Here is a 15,608-nt window from a genome sequence, read left to right as displayed (position 1 = left end):
ATAACAACATGGTGCCAATCTACCGAATGGGAGAAGGTAATCACCAATGATATATTTTTAATGGGTTAACATTCAAAATATTTTTAAAAAACTCATAAAACTTAACACCAAAGAACCCCCAAAAATCTGATTTAAAAATGGGCAGAGAACCTGAATAGATATTTCTCCAAAGAGGACATACAAAAAGCCAATAGACATGAAAATATGCTCAACATCACTAATCATCAGGGAAATGCAATTAAAAACACAATGAGATATCACCTCATACCTATCAGAATGGCTACCATCAATAAATCAACAAACAACAAGTGTTAGTGAGAATGTGAATAAAAGGGAACTCTCGCACACTGTTGGTGGCAATGCAAATTGGTGCCGCCACTATCGAAAACAGTATGGAGGTTCCTAAAAAATTAAAAATAGAACTACCCAGCAATTCCACATCTGGGTATGTATCCAGAGACCCAAAACACTAATTCAAAAAGACACATGCTGCCCTGTGTTCATTTCAGCATTATTTACAATAGTCAAGATAAGAAAGCAACCTAAGTGTCCACAGATGGACAAATAGATAAAGAGGTGGTACATATATACAATGGAATATTACTCGGTCATAAAAAAGAAGGAAATCTTGCCATTTGCAACAATACGGATGGAGAGGGTATTATGCTAAGTGAAATAAGTCAGAGAGATAAAGACAAATACCATATGGTTTCACTTATATATGGAATCTAAAACACAAAATAAATAAATAAACAAAACAAAAACGAACTGATAGATACAGAGACCATTTTGATGGTTGCCAGATAGGAGGTGGGTTAGATGGATGGGTGAAAAGGAGGAAGGGATTAAGATGTACAAATTGCCAGTTATAAAAACAGTCACAGAGATGTAAAGTACAGCATAGGGAATACAGTCAATAATATTGTAATAACTATGTATGGTGTCAGATGGGTACTAGACTTATCGGGGTGATCACTTTCTGAGCTATATAAATGTCTAATCACTATGTTGTACTCCTGAGACTGATGTAATATTGCATTATATTATATGGGTTTCATTACTCTGAATTCCCACTGCTTAGCACATAGTAAGAGTCAATACACAATTGCTGGTTTTATTCATCTTACCATTAAGATTGTTATTTTATTTATTAGTGATATAAGGTCTACCTCAGAGAGTTACCTAGTTCATTCAATGACATGAGCTACGTGATATCATTTGGTAGATGATTTAATGAATATTTTTTAGTATCCTCTCCACTCAAATCCAGAAAAAGGCTACTGTCAATTTTGACCAACAAATGTACAGCAAACCAAAGCTTTATTTGGCAGTCTTTTAGGAAATGAAATTCTGGAGACACAAATTTGGGTAAAACCTCAATTGTATTTTGAGGGGGAAAGAAAAGAAAAGAGTTTATAAAGACATAAAAAAGGGGGCTTCCAAGAGGGTTACACATGTTGCTTTGAAAGAGCTGTAACTGGTGCTGGCAAGCAGACTTACACTATACTATACATGATTAATTGCTCGTGTCTACTGCTAGGTGAAAATTTTTATTTTTTAATAGAGAGTCCAATGGTGCAGAGCCAGTTCCAGGAAGTGTATTGGGATATAGCCACTGTGGTTTTACTAAGTGCAAAAGTTCAGTATCACGTGGAGGGGGTGTGTTAGCTCAGCTTCCTGGAGACCTCCTGGATCTATTTTAGATTGCTCTTTGACAGTATCAGTTCCATTTCCCTGTTTTACTTTTACATGTTGTCATGGCCAAGGCACCCTAAATCTTTAGAATAGAACTTAGATTTTTCCTGAGTCGGAAGTGCTCCTATTTCATCCTCAAAGATACCCAAAGAACCTTTTAGCATATGGGTGATTGAAACATAAGAATTTCCAAGCTTAGAAATAGATCCCAAATCTGGCTTCCTGACTCCCTTTCACATATTGTCTTCTCATGGCTGCATAAAATAGATCAGATCAAATGGACCCCCTCCTACCCACTGCTTCTCTCCGCTGGGGCCAGGAACAGCCTGGCAATACAACGCCTATGAAAGACAGACAGGGCTCGGAGTACTATGCTTCTCCTCCAAAAAAAAAAGCAGCCACCCAAGGTCACAGAGAGACTTTACAGTGACTTAAAAGTTACAAGAGTAACTTTACAGTGAGAAACCTGACAAACACTACTTCAAGGTCAGCATCGACAGTAATAAGTCATGATGTGATAAAAAAAAAAAAAAAGTAAATGGCAGTTTATGGTCTTCCTCCCAAAAACTCGTAGCCCTAGTCCAGTCATGTGAAAAACATGAGACAAATCCCAATAGAAAGACTTTCTACAAAATACCTTACTTCTCGAAATACCTTACTTCTCAAAACTATCATCAAAAACAAAGTCTGAGAAACTCACAGCTAAGAGGAACCTCATGAGACAGGACAACTAAACGTAATGTGATGTCTTGGATGGGATCCTGGAACAGAAATAGGATACGAGGAAAAAACAAAGGTTATCTGAATCAAGTATTTTCTTTAATTAATAATGATGTATCTATCAAAATATTGGTTCATTAATGTGCCATACTAATGTAAGATAATAATAGGGGAAACTGAGTGCAGAGTATATGGGAACTGCCTGTACTATCTTCACAATTTTTCTTTAAAGCTAAAACTATTCTTAAAATATTAAGTTTATTTAAAGAGCACAATAAATTGACCATTTTAATCTCTCAAAAATATGACATTATTGTAAAATATTTCTTAAAATATGTGCATTCAAGAAGAAGCTTCAGAATAGAATAAAATATAGAAAAAGCTGCAGAGAAATTGATTTCTGCTGAGAGTAAGAAAATAAAACCCAGTACATACTCAGTGATACAAGGGATCAAAGAAAGACCGTGCCAAGGGAAGGGTAATTATTCCAATCAGTCTCCTGCTGCAGAAACCATAAATATACAGACGAAACTATGCTATAAATTTCTCTTTGAGAAAAGGGAGGTGATCAATAGCTTACATCTAGTTTCACTGCCCCGTGGAGATGGCACCCTTTCCAAAAAGGAAAAAATGAGCTGCCAATGAGAAATCATTCAGAAGACTAAGAAAGACATCTCAGTAACTTCCAAATCAAGTTTGACTGTTCGTCGATGTGAGGAGCAGTTGTTATATGTCATTTCTCCTCCAGAAGATGGAGCTTTAGTCTAAAATATAGATGCAAGACAAGTTGGCAAACAGGGCCCAGAAAGACAGAGTTCAAAGAAAATACATAAAATGTGGTTATATCAAGAAGGGTTTCAAAAGCATTTTAAATCTCCTTGGAGATGAGTTCTTTTGACCTGTTTCTCCCACTCATTATAAATTTCCATGGCTTCAACTGTTTTTATCCAGGCAAAAAAAGAAAATTTCAGTGAGTCATAGAAATGATTATGTATCATCTTGTTTTTAATATGGCATTTCTCTTCCCAGAAGTCTGAAGCCTTACTATTAACTTGGTGTTCAGTCTGTATGTTGAAGGAGGTGACATTCACTGTTCTGGTAAATTTATTAGACAGATATGAGTTTTCCCCAAAATATTCTGATGTAAAAATGTGTCTCTGATGCTTTATTCTAAAGCAGATCAATCTGACTTAGCCCCTATATCAGTCATATATTTCTCATCTCTAGACTCCATACATAAAATCTTAGGGAAGAATTCTGATTGGTATACTGTTATGAACTGAATATTTATGTCTCCCCCAAATTAATATGTTGAAATCCTAACCCCAGTGGGATGGCATTAGGAGGTGGGACCTTTTGGCAGTGATGAGTTCATGACGGTGGAGTCCTCATGAATGGGATTAACACCCTTATAAAAGAGGCCCCAGAAAGCTTCCTTCTCTCTTCTGCCAAGTGAGGACAGGGCTTCCTCTAAGACCTGTGGACACAGGTCTTCAACAGACACCAGATCTGCCAGCACCTTGATATTGAGTCTCCCAGCCTCCAGAACTATGAGAAATAATGTTTTTGAAACCATCCAGTTAATGATGTTCTGTTCTAGAAACCCAAATGGACTAAGACACATGCCTTGATTCCCATGCTCATCTTTGCTCATCATAGTGACCATAGGGATGGTCCCATGAGGAGCCAGAATGGTTCATATTCCCACGCTTAGGTGTAGCCAGTAATGTGAAATAATGTGACTGGCCACTGCCTACCTTCTCTGAGGTCAAGGAATCTTAACAAAATTTACATTCTTTAGCTGGGGGAAAGCTAGAGGAATAGATGTTTTTAGGCAGTAAACTGTTTGCCATGCTACATGTATCAGTTGGCTATTGCTGCATAACACACTACCCCAAAACTCAATGACTTAAAACAACAGACATTTACAGTTTATATAGTTCAGTTGTACAGTTCTACTGGTCTCAAACACACTTTTGTGTTAGGTGTGATTTGAGTAGGTGGCTCTGATGATTTCGGCTAAGCTCTCAAGTGATGGGAAGTGAACTGGCTATAGGCTGAAGTCCCCTGACTCATTTCCCAACATAATCTCTTATTCTCCAGAAGGTTAACTTGGGCTTGACCATGTGACAGAGTAAGAGTTCCAAGAGAAAGCAAAAGCTGAAAGGCCTTTGAGGCTTAGATGTGAAACAGGCATAACCTTAATTCTGCTGCAGTCCACGGACCAAAAAAGTCATTAGGCCAGCCCAGATGAAAGGGCTGAGAAAAAGCACTTTGGCTGTTGATGGGAGGAACTGCAACGTTACACTGTAAAGGGGTTTTTAGATGAAGAGATAAAGAATTAGTCATGTTTGCAATCAAACCTATTATATGTTTTCAGTATATAGTACATTTTGAGCATGTTTGCAAGGCTAGATTATATTTATAAGTGTAGACGGATCACAACTGAGATGTAATGATCTGTTGTGCAAAAAGGAATTTTGGCCCTATCTGGTGTGGTTCAGTTGTTTGCACCAAAAGGTTGCCAGTCCGATTCCCAGTCAGGGCACATACCCAGGTTTTGGGCTCAATCTCTAGTACAGGGTGTGCAGGAGGCAGCAATGTCTCTCTCTCTCTCTCTCTCTCAAGTCAATAAAAACATTTTTTAAGGGAATTTTATTATCCTCATAATCATGCATCCCCACGTTTTATACAATTATATCATTTGGACCACTGCTTTTTGGTAGGGGTTTTATTGCATTTACACATACCACACACAGAGAGTATGTAAAAGTTGGCTATCAATTCTCTAAGGACCTCTAGTAAAACTTGTTGATCAAGCAAATCTAAATCTATTGGATTCACTGCGGTAAGGCTGAACATCATCGTGACAGAGTCTTGTTAGTATTTCAAAACGGGGATATCAGTGTCGGGGAGGAAAAACTTTTCCTCTACACTCTTATGTTCTTTATCTAGGGACCTGTGAATTAAATTGGCAAAAGACAGATTAACAGAAAAAAAGTCAATATTTTCATTAATATTTACATGCATGGAGTTCGCAGAAAAAATAAAAATGCAAAGATGCAGTTAGACTCAGGGGCTTATATATCCTTTTAACAAAGGAAAAGAGAGTTTGAGCTTCAAGGGACAATAAATTGTGGGGGAATGCCTAGGACATTATCTAGATAGAATTAATGGGAGAAAACAGTATTTTAGTAAGGTGTGTTTTTGCTAATTCATTTTGGTGTAGACTCACCATCTACAACGTTAAGAGTCATTTTTCTTTCCCTAGTACAGGGGAGAGGAAGGGCACCTTCCTCGAATGGAAATTTATGTCCTGCTTTCAAGAAAGATAAGTGAAGGGCAAGAGAATTCTTCCTGCATTTGTTGATTCTTAATTAACTTAGTGCAAAATTATCCTTAAGCTGAAGTGGCTAATTTTGGGGTGGCATATTCTGATCCTCTTTATTAGCAAAGAGTATTTATAGAAGTTTAGGGCTCGGGCTGGGTGATTTTAATGTAGATTTTGCAAGGTAGGAAAACATCTAGGACTGAGCATAGTTTATGACCTAATAGCTCTGAGTAGGTGGGACCAGTGATTCCAAAGTCTTGAAGCAAATCTTGAAGAGCAACTTAGTTTCCCTAGTTCATGGTCTTATCTTCCAAGAGCAAGTATTTTCTGGAAATCAACAACTAAATGTTTTATGCCTGGTGTCTACACTCCTGCATATGAGCATGGAAACGCACGGTTTAATTCATGGACTAGAAATTATGTCAGTTTCTGTTCTCACAGGGTGGGGCAAACATAGGTTTACAGTTGTGAGTACACAAAACAGTTTATTCTTGTATTATTATGCATTAATTATTGTGTTATTTTCCATATAAACAACTGTAAACCTACGTTTGCCCCACCCTGTATATTCAATGTCTTATTTAGTCCATATTTCTCTCTAACTCTGGCTGTCTCTGGGTGAAATATTCTATGACCTTACTTCTTTTTTTTTTAATTTTTTTCTTTGTTGATTTCAGAGAGAGAAGAAGGGAGAGGGAGAGGGAAATAGAAACATCGATGAGAGAGAACATCAATTGGCTATTACCTGCATGCCCCCTACTGGGGATTGGGCCCACAACCTGGGCATGTGCCCTGACCAGGAATCAAACTGGCAACCTCTTCATACATGAGTTGACGCTCAACCATTAAGCCACACCGCTGGGCTATGACTTTTCTTCTTAAAAGCATGAGGTTTTGAACTACAAACAAAGTGGGTTTAAATCCAAGCAAAGCAATCATCACAATGCTGAAAAAGCTAGCTCAGTTCTAGGTAGGAAATTAGTTGAAAGGACCCGTTTCGCTATTTTTGCAAGCAGGACACAGACTCCCACACAACCTCCTTTAAAAATCACTTTAAGTTCAGAGAAGCCAGTTTTCTCAACCAAGATTCAGTACGTTTTTACAGTAACACTGTAAAAAGCTCTGACATTGACAGATTCTAAAGAAAATGAGGCAAGCTATAAAACTCAGAATACTACTCATTTGAACATATGGCTAGACACTTTATTTAAAGGAAAGGACAAGGAATTCAGAAGGGCTATAATTAGAAAGAGATTTCATGCATTGCTCACAAGAACAAGTAGTTTTCCTAGGACCCTAATGTTTAAGAAAATGGCCTCTGACATTTTGAAAAATGGCCGTATTGTATCAAGTCAATACACCTGAAAAGGCACACTCTGTGAACAGGAAATTGTGTAACGTGCCGTATTTTTTGTTGCCTATTGACAGGGGTATGATGATGGACTGTGAGTGTTTTCTTTGTTGCTGTGATCATTTCCCTCTATAGGGTGGACAATTTACCATAATATGCTGAGTTCAGCCATGCTGTAACAAACTAAGGTGGGTGGAAATCCTGATTGTATCTTTTTGCTGATATAATCAGGAAGGCCTTCTATTTCCACCCTGTTCCATTCCATTCTTCATGCAGCAACAGGCACCATCTTCAACAAGCTAAATCACTACCTACATAAGTCACGCCCTTTTTACAAAACCCTCAATGCTGTCTCCCTGTATTAGCCTAACTCTGTAACCTGGCCCAAGGCTCTCTTACCAATTTACCTTGTGCCAATCTCCCCCAAACCAGTTTCTCATCATTGGAAGGTTTTGTCTACTTCTGCATAGCTGTTTCTTCTGCTTGGAATGTTCTCCTCCAAGAAACATGCACGGCTGACTTCTACTCCTCTGTCAAGTAGCAAGAAATCTCACCTCTACAGAAAAGCCTTCCCTGCCATTCTGGATACTATAAATCTTCCCCAGTTTTTGTGCCTTTCAAATCTCAGCTACATCGTAAATACCCGAAATTATAAGTATATTATGTTCACTATGTTATTGTCCTACTTTCCTAACAGAACATGACTCCCATGAGAATGGGAAACCTGTCATTCTTGTTCATGGAAATATCCCCTGTGCCTGCCACATTTAACCTCATGAGATATTTGTTGAATAAAATGAATGATAAAGGTCTAGCCAGCAAATAAAGAAAGAAAGGAGGGATGAAGGAGAACAAAAAGCTTGTGTGATCACATCATCTGAGCACCTAGATCCAGTTGTGCCTGAATGCAGTGCCTCTAGATTTGCCAAGTATGTGAGTCATGAATTCCATATATATTGCTTCAGCCAATCTGGCTTGTTTCTGTCCTTTACCATTAAAGAAATCACTTTAAATTGCCCAGCCAGTGTGACTCAGTGGTTGAGCATCAACCCATGCACCAGTCAGGGCACATGCCCGGGTTGTGGGCCCAGTCCCCAGTGGGGGGCATGCAGGAGGAGACCAATCAATGTTTTCTCTCACATCAATGTTTCTATCTCTATCTCTCCCTCTCCCTTCCTCTCTCTCTAAAATCAGTAAAGAAAAAACAATTTTTTAATCACTTTAAATATGTTTTTGTTGGTGGTCGTTATGGAGTATATTCTTCTATTTTAATATATTTCTATGGACTTTCCTTTTGGAATGGCCACTTTTTAATTCCTATATGCAGGCAAGTTTTTGTCTGGTTAGAGGGTCTTTCCACAGAGATTCCCCAAAAATAGTTATTGACAGTGGTCATACTACAGATTTTTGTCAATCCTGAAATACACCTGTAGACAAAAACAGGTGTGGAGTCGGGCAGTGTAAGTCTAGGGAGGAGAGAGAAATCTGCGACTCTGTCAACCATGAAAACTCAGGAAGGAATACGGAATTGTTATAAAGTCTTTGGCTTTCCATGTGACCCCAGACTTCAAAGATTTACTAGAAAGGATCCCCAATTTTATTCCTTCTCAGTCCCCACTTCTTTAAAGCCCCTTCCTTAAAGCTGCATGAGGATTTAGTTATTCCATTTAGAGGCCAGCTGCTCTGCACTGGGAAACAGATCACAAGTATGTCTCTGAAGATAACAAATGTGGTTGGCCTTGAGTAGAAGGGAGTAAAGCAGATAAAGGTCCTTGAAACAAAATAAGGAGCTGAAAAATATCACATGCCTTTGGGAAAGAGAGAGATCATAGTAGTACAAATGAACACTGAAAGCCTGGGTTGGGATAGAAAACAGTACCCCACTCCTTGGGCAGGGAGAGGAGGAGATGGTGGGGTGGGTCAGTGGGGCCCAGGGAAGAGCAACTTAGAGATGAGAAAGGGGCAGGGAGGGAGTAAGGGATCCATGAGCTGTGTCAATAGCTGCTTCTTGGAATTCAGTAACAGGGATGTGTCTTTACTTCCATCAGTTGTGAAACTGATGGAAGAGACTTCAAAATTAATAATAAAGCTAAGACAGATAGGGTTTACTATGTGCCAGGCACTGTTATAAGTGCTTTTTGTATATTAATCCATTTAAACCTGTCAAAGAAAACCTAGACCTGACAATAACATGGCAAAACAGATTTATTCAGGAATTATTGTAACAGAGGAAAAGAGACCTTACTGTAGAAACCGGGGCTCAATTCCAAACTTAACAGGGACAAGTAAGTAGGAATGTGTAGCCCAGGAGCAGGAGGGTCAGTGGATGAGAAATCACTAAGCAGAAACATCATCTTTACATGAAACTGTTGTCACCTAGAAGATATAAACTTAACAAGAAGATTTAAAAGACATGGACCAAATAGTAAAAGAAGGACAATAGTTATTAATGGACCAAGGAATGGAAAGAGCCAGGTGAAAGAAGAGTCTTTTTAATCATGTTCCAAAAGCATTGGGATCTGTTTTTTGGTTATACCTGTGAAGCCAGGTGTCCTGTTTGTAGATTATTTTGATTTAAGTTTAATCTGACCTGGTTTGGTCACCTACATGCAGCAGGTCTTGTTAATGGCTACACAGACGCCTCCCTGTGTAGCTAGGAGGTAGTCTAGAGCAAGTCTATTGTCTACCAACATTAGCTAGAGAATCTATGGATTTTTGAATTCCCTGTAGGGCCTTCCCTGTGTTGGTAGCAAGGTCTTCTAGTGCCCAGGTTAGATTGTGTAAGGTTATCTCGTGATCCTATCCACGAGGCTATGCCAACTGCCACTCCTATGGCTTTTTTGGCTCTTGTCAGGGAAGTTATATTGTGGACAGTTATTTCTGCTCCTGTGGGCCCTAATAGACTAGTCGTGTATAGTCCCTTATATCAGGAGTTGTCTATGTAGGGGTAGGCCAAGGTCCGGGGGCAGAGAGGTAAAAGTCTTTGGGGGCTGTCCATCATAAAAGAGTTGGTGTTAAAAGTGTCCACAAGGAAAAACATATCATAGTACAAGCTCTTCTAGGTGATGTGTGGTTTAACCAGGTAGTAAGGTTGGGACCCCATGTAGGGGCACTGCTACAGGACAGTGCAAGTGGCCTTTCTGTTAATTTGGTATTTCTGGGCCTCATAAAGGCCCTCCAAGCTTGAAGAGTGCAATAAATTAGTTTCTGAGCCTGGGATTTAAATCCCTCCCAAGAAGTACATCTTCCAGAGGGAGGTTATCTTTCTTTCTATCAAAGACTTTGTGGGAGGAAGGGCACTAGTGGGTAATGTTAGGATGACAGGGTTGTAAGGTGTCAAAGTTCCTAGGAAAAACAGCAGGGGCAGTAAATCTCCCATAAACATTCAATCCAGTGCGGGTTTATTTGTGCATCCATAGCAGGGGCTGCAAGTAACGTTGAGGGAAGAACAAACAAAAGTATATGGCCGTTTTCTCTGCGTGTGATTGCACATAAGGTTGAGCGAGGTGAACACAGCCACAGGGCGTCTTTGTGGTATGAGACGAACCTCCAGAGGGTAAGGCTTTCCAAAGTGCTTTGGGGAGCCAGAGAGGAGAACAGGGCCTGGGCTTGTCTTTATGGGGATACACCTGAGGTTTATTGCGTTGACCTGAGGGTGGGGACGGCAGATCCAACAGACAGAAAGGTTGTTTCCTAAAGTGACGACATTTGAAAGGTTGATAAGAGAGTTTTGTCGCAGACCCCCCTAGGTAACAGGGGAAAGCAAGACATAGTGGGACTAGAACAAACATTTTAAGAACAAGGGAGAGTTGCTGAGTGGCGTGGCTGGCAGTGCGCAAGTGAGAGGAAGAATGAGGACTACAAGAAACCCTGAGCAAAGAAGAGGCCTGGAATCTCAGTGGCCAGCGGCCAGATGGTGGGTCACTTACTTATCGGTGGAGGCATCTTTTTTGCATTGTTTTCTTTTGTTTGTTTGTTTTTTTGGTACATACCCCTAGCGGGAACCGAACCCAGGACTCTGGTCCGCAGGCCGACACGCCAACCGCTGAGCCAAACCGGCCAGGGCTTGGGTTGTGTTCTTAAAGGGTAACTAAGTCCTCCAGGGCTTCACAGTTGTAGTTGTCCTGCTGGGATTTCTGCAAAGGCTCAGGGGAGAAAGGTTTTGTTATCGTAGGCAAATAGAAAGATATGAGCTGCGAAAGGCAGTCTGGGCTTGGGGGGAGGGGAGGAGTACATGTGAAACGTGTCGAACCAACAATAGTCAGTGGAGGCAACAGACCCCTGTGTGAGGGGAGATTTAGAGCCCTTCCGGGATGTGATCCAATGGATGGTATAACACCTGGTGAAGGAGCTTTATAGCTTAAAGATATATTTTTTGAGACATGAGGGAGGTGGTGACTTGCTCCTTGCCTCGGGGCATTGCAGTTTAGGGGTATAAATCCTCTGAACTCCCAGTAACAGGGCACTCTGTTTGGTCTCAACCAGCTGAGTTGCCCGCTCAGGCTCTATCTGAGTGTATTCCTTCTCTACAAATAAATTCTTGCCTGCTTTTGCTGCTATTTGTTGTCTCTTTGTTTGAATTCATTCCTTCAAGAACACAAGAACTGAGGACACAGAGTTCTGTCTCTGGCCAGAGGCCACCTTAACTACTGCTGACATTTTTATTCTAGAAAAATGTATCCAGGATTGTGTACCAGGCAGCTTGACAATTGTGGCAAGCAAGATTTGGTTGGGTCTTTTTCATTTGGGGGATAGCTGGTCCTCTGGGGAGCCTTCCTTCCAAGTTTTGAGGAAAACCCAGTCCCCTGGAGATACACTGGGCCCGTGAGAAGATGTGCCTGGGGACAGAAGGATTTGATTGCTATAGTTTTGGAGAGACTGTTATACCTGTTTTAAATTGATGATATATTTAAGTTGTTCCTGGAACGCTGGGTCAAATTATATGTCAGGGGTTAGGAAGGGCCTCCTGTATAACATTTTATTTTTATTTTTATTTTTTATCCTCACCTGAGGATATTTTTCCATTTTTTTGTACAGATAGAGTGGGAGGGAGAGAGAGGAAGGGAGAGAGAGAAACATCGACATGAAGGGACACATCGAGTGGCTGCCACCCGCACGACCAACCAGGGCCGGGGACAAACTGCAACCGAAGTACGTGCCCTTAGCGGGAACCGAACCCGGGTCTCTCCGGACCGCAGGCCGACGCTCTAACCGCTGAGCCAAACTGGCCAGGGCCTGTATAACATTTTAAAGGGCTCAGTTTGAAGTCTGAGTTAGGAGTGCTTTTGTGCCTTAGGAGGGCTATGAGCAAGAGCCAGAGCCATGTCTCTGAGGTCTCCTGGCATAATTTTGTTAAGATTTTTTTTTAAGGTATGATTACCTTTTTCTACCTTTTCTGAAGACTGAGGCCTCCTCGAACTATGTAAATGACAGTTAATTTCTAGGGCTAGGGCTATTTGTTGGGTAATTTTGGCCACGAAGGAAGGGCCAGTGTTACTTTGGAGACTTTGAGGCAGTCTAAACCTCAGAATTATCTCCTTAGGGCTTTGGTTACCTCTGCCTTCTCAATCTGGGCAGGGGAGGCCTCTGCCAATCCAGTGCATGTGTTTATGAATACTAGGACATAGCAGAGACCCTGGGAGGGAGGCATTTGTGTAAAATCTATTTGCCAGTCTTCTGGAGTGGCTTGAGGAAAGGGGGGCTTTATTTTTCCCCCTGGCTCATTAACTGAACAGAGAGCACAGGCCTGAGTGACTTTTTCTATGGCTTGAGACAGGCCTCTCCCAATGAAGATTGTTGATATTAAAGAAAAGGCGGCATCCCGACCCGGATGCAGAGAGTCATGAAAGGATTTTATAATGTTTTATTGATTCTTAGTTAGGAACAGGAGTTTCTGATCTCTCATCCACCCTCCTTTATTGTTTAGGGGAAAACCTTGCCTTTTTGCCCAGGTGTTTTCATTCGGGGCATACCTTGGTTTGATGGGCAGAGGAAGAGTATATGGAATCAGGGCCATAACAGAGATATCTGACCTGGCAGCCGCCTTTGCAGCTTTGTTGGCGAGAGATTTTTGAGATATTTCAGTTGGGTCCCTTTGATGTACCTTACAGTGGAGCACGGCTACTTTTGTGAGGAGGTTTACTGCTTCTAGTAGCCTTGGAATCTCCGGGCCATGTTTACTAGGGGAGTTTTTTGTTGTTAATAGTCCCCTCTCTTTCCAGATGACAGCATGAGCTTGTAAAACAATGAGGAATATTTGGAGTCTGTGTAAATGTTGACTGTTTTGTCTTTTTCTAGTTCAAGAGCTCAAGTCAAAGCTATGAGTTCAGCCTTTTGGGCTGAAGTTCCCGAGGGGAAAGGCTTGCCTTCTGTGGTCCCCTGGAGACTGCCGATTGCACAGTCTGCTCTACTCCTTCCCTGGTCAACAGAACTGCTTCCATCAGTAAACTGTTCTACATTGGGTTTCATCAAGGGCTATGGCTTTAAGTCAGGTCTGCGGAGAACACCTGTTTAATAGTTTCAACAAAGGACTGTAAGATGTCCTGGTTTTGAGGGCCCACTTCAGGAATTAAGGTAGCTGGAGTTAGGGTTTGGCATATTTTTATTTACTTATTCAGTTAGGTAGGTAGGTAGTTAATCCTCAGCAGAAGATATTTTTCCATTGATTTTTAGAGAGAGTGGGAGGGAGAGGGAAGAGGGAGAGAGACAGAGACAGAGAGAAAAACATCAATGTGAGAGAGATTGATATGAGGACTATCTCAAAAAGACAGTTCAAGTATATTGAGCTGTTCCACTGGTGTCAGAATTCATCCATTCAAAGACAAACAGAGGCTGTCCAGCTAGTGTGGCTCAGTTGTGTCGCTCATTCGATCACGGTAAGAGCACGTGCCCAGGTTGTGGACTCCATCCCTAGTAGGGGGCGTACAGGAGGCAGCCGATAGATGTTTCTCTCTCATCAATGTTTCTGTCTCTCTCTCCCTCTCCCTTCCTCCCTCTGAAATTAAAGATGATAGATAGATAGATAGATAGATAGATAGATAGATAGAGATATAGATATAGATATAGATATAGATATAGATATAGATATAGATATAGATATAGATATAGATATAGATTTAACAAAGGCAAACAGAGGCTGATTATGTGGGTAAAGTGGAATTTAAAAAAAATGTATCCTTGAGATCTAACACCGTGAACTATTTGGCCTCATGAGACACTTGGGGTAAGAGACTATATGGATTGGGTACAATGGGGTGAATGGGAATCACAGACTCATTAATGGATCATAAGTCCTGAACCTTACAATATTCTCCATATTTTTTTTCTTTTTTACAGGCAGTGTAAGAGTGTTATAAGAGGGCTGACAAGGAACTATGAGTCCATGGCTGAAGGGACTTCACTGAGGGGTTTTAGTCCCCTATGGGCCTCTGGTCTCAGAGGGTACTGCCATTTATGAAGGTATCTAGCCGTTTTAGTTCAATTTATACAGGGGATACCTTGGTGGCCCCTGCAGTTAGTCCCACATGATTGGGTTAACAGAAGACTGTATGTGGGCTGGAATGGAGTCTAACTGAGCGTGCATTGTCTTGTGTAGAGACCAAAAGAAATATGGAGTAACCATTCTTCTGAGAAGCTTGGTGCAGGGAGGGGTCTGTTCCCTGGCCTTCATGTTCTGTTGGATTTTCTACTGGGCATGATAGAAATGCCAACAGGAGAGAATCATCTAGGATGGTTGTATTCCTGGGGAGGGCTAGGAAAAAGAAAATGGACATAGCATATATTACATGAGCCTCTTTTGTCAGGGTCTTGGTATAGGGCCAAAAGAGATCTGTAAAAGAGATCTAATTGAGGGATAGTATTGTAATTTCAGGTCCCATTTGTAGGTCATGTTTCCTCATTCCTTAATTTTTATTGGGACCATGCTGTATTGCAGAAGAAAGTAAGTAGTTGTTTTTTTCTTTCTTGTTTTTTTAATCCTCATCCAAGGATACTTTTCCATTTATCATCAGATAGAGTGGGAGGGAGAGAGAAGTGTGGGGGGGGGAGAGAGAGAGAGACATTGACGTAAGAAGACACATCGACTGGTTGCCTCCTGCATGACCCTGACCAGGGCCAGAAACTGAACTACAACTAAGGTACATGCCCTTGACCGGAATCACACCCGTGACTCTTTGAGCCAAACCAGCCAAGGCAGGGCAGTAGTTTTTTTAAAACCATCTAATTTGAAGTTCTTTCAGTTGGCTAGAATGCAGCCTCAGGAATAGATGAAGGGTTTCCCATAATGCCTAGAGAAAAAAAAAGTGGTGCACTATTGAGGGCTAGGCATCCCAACCAGTTATTCCACTATCGGATGGACTGAGAATCTGCCTGCAGGTTGAGGAAAGGCAAAGAGGGTCCAAATGTAGGGGACAGGGTATCTTGCACGCCCAGGTATAAGCCCTTGAGGAAGCATCCTTCCAGTTAAAGGACTGATGCTGATGGTTTGCACTGTGGTCAAGAAAGAAGAAAACA

This window comes from Molossus molossus, unplaced genomic scaffold, assembly GCF_014108415.1.
Source record: "Molossus molossus isolate mMolMol1 unplaced genomic scaffold, mMolMol1.p scaffold_m16_p_3, whole genome shotgun sequence".
Classification (NCBI taxonomy): Eukaryota; Metazoa; Chordata; class Mammalia; order Chiroptera; family Molossidae; genus Molossus; species Molossus molossus.
The sequence above is the reverse complement of the archived record's forward strand: the minus strand, read 5'-3'. Positions refer to the sequence as shown.